Below are 2,803 nucleotides of genomic sequence, written 5' to 3'. Positions count from 1 at the left end.
GAGGTTCGTTCCGATTTTGAGGAAGACGCCCTTGATGGCGACAATTATGAGGAGAAAGACGAGGACGATTTACCGTGGATTTCGCAATTGCGGTACAGCTTTTTTTAACAGCTACGCTTTGTGCGTTGCGAGCGTGTTAGGAGTAGCGTGGTGGCACCTTTCACAGGCAGGGTTTGGGATGAAAGTTATATTATTATTATTAAAGCTATGAAAACTCTCTCGGTGTACCGTCTTTCTTTGTAAATATGTGTAACCATGTATAATATGTATTTGTAACTGTATATTTTTGTAATGTACAGGGAGTGCAGAATTATTAGGCAAATGAGTATTTTGACCACATCATCCTCTTTATGCATGTTGTCTTACTCCAAGCTGTATAGGCTCGAAAGCCTACTACCAATTAAGCATATCAGGTGATGTGCATCTCTGTAATGAGAAGGGGTGTGGTCTAATGACATCAACACCCTATATCAGGTGTGCATAATTATTAGGCAACTTCCTTTCCTTTGGCAAAATGGGTCTTGACAGGCTCTGAAAAGTCAAAAATAGTGAGATATCTTGCAGAGGGATGCAGCACTCTTAAAATTGCCAAGCTTCTGAAGCGTGATCATCGAACAATCAAGCGTTACATTCAAAATAGTCAACAGGGTCGCAATAAGCGTGTAGAAAAACCAAGGCGCAAAATAACTGCCCGTGAACTGAGAAAAGTCAAGCGTACAGCTGCCAAGATGCCACTTGCCACCAGTTTTGCCATATTTCAGAGCTGCAACATCACTGGAGTGCCCAAAAGCACAAGGTGTGCAATACTCAGAGACATGGCCAAGGTAAGAAAGGCTGAAAAACGACCACCACTGAACAAGACACACAAGCTGAAACGTCAAGACTGGGCCAAGAAAAATCTCAAGACGGATTTTTCTAAGGTTTTATGGACTGATGAAATGAGAGTGAGTCTTGATGGGCCAGATGGATGGGCCCGTGGCTGGATCGGTAAAGGGCAGAGAGCTCCAGTCCGCCTCAGACGCCAGCAAGGTGGAGGTGGGGTACTGGTATGGGCTGGTATCATCAAAGATGAGCTTGTGGGGCCTTTTCGGGTTGAGGATGGACTCAAGCTCAACTCCCAGTCCTACTGCCAGTTTCTGGAAGACACCTTCTTCAAGCAGTGGTACAGGAAGAAGTCCGCATCCTTCAAGAAAAACATGATTTTCATGCAGGACAACGCTCCATCACACGCATCCAAGTACTCCACAGCGTGGCTGGCAAGAAAGGGTCTAAAAGAAAAAAAATAATGACATGGCCTCCTTGTTCACCTGATCTGAACCCCATAGAGAACCTGTGGTCCCTCATCAAATGTGAGATTTACAAGGAGGGAAAACAGTACACCTCTCTGAACAGTGTCTGGGAGGCTGTGGTTGCTGCTGCACGCAATGTTGATCGTGAACAGATCAAAGCACTGACAGAATCCATGGATGGCAGGCTTTTGAGTGTCCTTGCAAAGAAAGGTGGCTATATTGGTCACTGATTTGTTTTTGTTTTGTTTTTGAATGTCAGAAATGTATATTTGTGAATGTTGAGCTGTTATATTGGTTTCCCTGAGGAAAATAAATAATTGAAATGGGTATACATTTGTTTTTTGTTAAGTTGCCTAATAATTATGCACAGTAATAGTCACCTGCACACACAGATATCCTCCTAAAATAGCTAAAACTAAAAAAGCCTCACTCCAACTTCCAAAATATTCAGCTTTGATATTAATGAGACTTTTGGGTTCATTAAGAACATGGTTGTTGTTCAATAATAAAATTAATCCTCAAAAATACAACTTGCCTAATAATTCTGCACTCCCTGTATTTATTTTAGAGACTTATTGTGATATGTTTTCTACGAGCGAATCAAAAAGAAGGGGCGGAGCAAACGCGGGCTGACGGGAAGTGGGGTAAAGCTGAGTTAAATCTCTTTGTTGTTGCAGCGGACAATAGTGGATATATATTTTTCCCACCCTTAACTTTGGAAATATACATTTTTTTCGTTGGATTACTTTCAACGGGACCTGGACTTTAAAGGTTTGCATTAAATTCTAACTACCGGTATCATATTCCGTTCATGTTGCCGATTGTGGTGGATGGATTGAGTACTATATTTGCAGTTACAATCGCATCATTTAAAGTCAGGTTTGGGATGAACTTGTGACTGTGTTACATGTTTAAATGTTGGCGCATGAGGCTTATATACAGGTGCGGCTTGTGTAAGGTCAAAACCAATAATGACGGCGAAATGTGGTGCGTGCGGCTTATAATCAGGTGCGCTCTATAGTCCGGATTCTACAGTATAAAGATTAAGAGTCCGGTCAATTCCTGTGCCGTTTGTAGTTGGTGGAATCAGCTGGGGGGCATTGACTCTATAATCTGGAAGAGCTTGATAATCCCGAATATAGTTCCACATCCTTGGCACACACAAAGGATCTGAGAGCGTTACATGTGAGATCGTTCCAGAAATTTTGATCTGCAAGGAAACAGACATTTCATTAAAACGTTAGTGTTTGGTAAAAGTATTAGCCTCCCAAGAACTTTTTGACACATTGCCATATTTCAGACTTCAAACTCATCGTTAAAAAACTCCAAATATTTTCCAAGAGTCAATAACATGTGAGACACAATCGTGAAAAAAAAACAAGTGTATTCAACATTTTATATCTGTCGTGGTTGCCACGGAGCCCAATTGGTCGTGCCCGTGTGTGTCACGGTTGCATTGGCGCCCAATTGGCCCCGCCCGTGTGGCGCCAGCTGCAGCTTGTTGACAGATTGGC

This window comes from Urocampus carinirostris, chromosome 13, assembly GCF_059441175.1.
Source record: "Urocampus carinirostris isolate Australia breed hairy pipefish chromosome 13, RoL_Ucar_1.0, whole genome shotgun sequence".
Taxonomy (NCBI): domain Eukaryota; kingdom Metazoa; phylum Chordata; class Actinopteri; order Syngnathiformes; family Syngnathidae; genus Urocampus; species Urocampus carinirostris.
Note: the sequence above shows the minus strand (reverse complement) of the source record.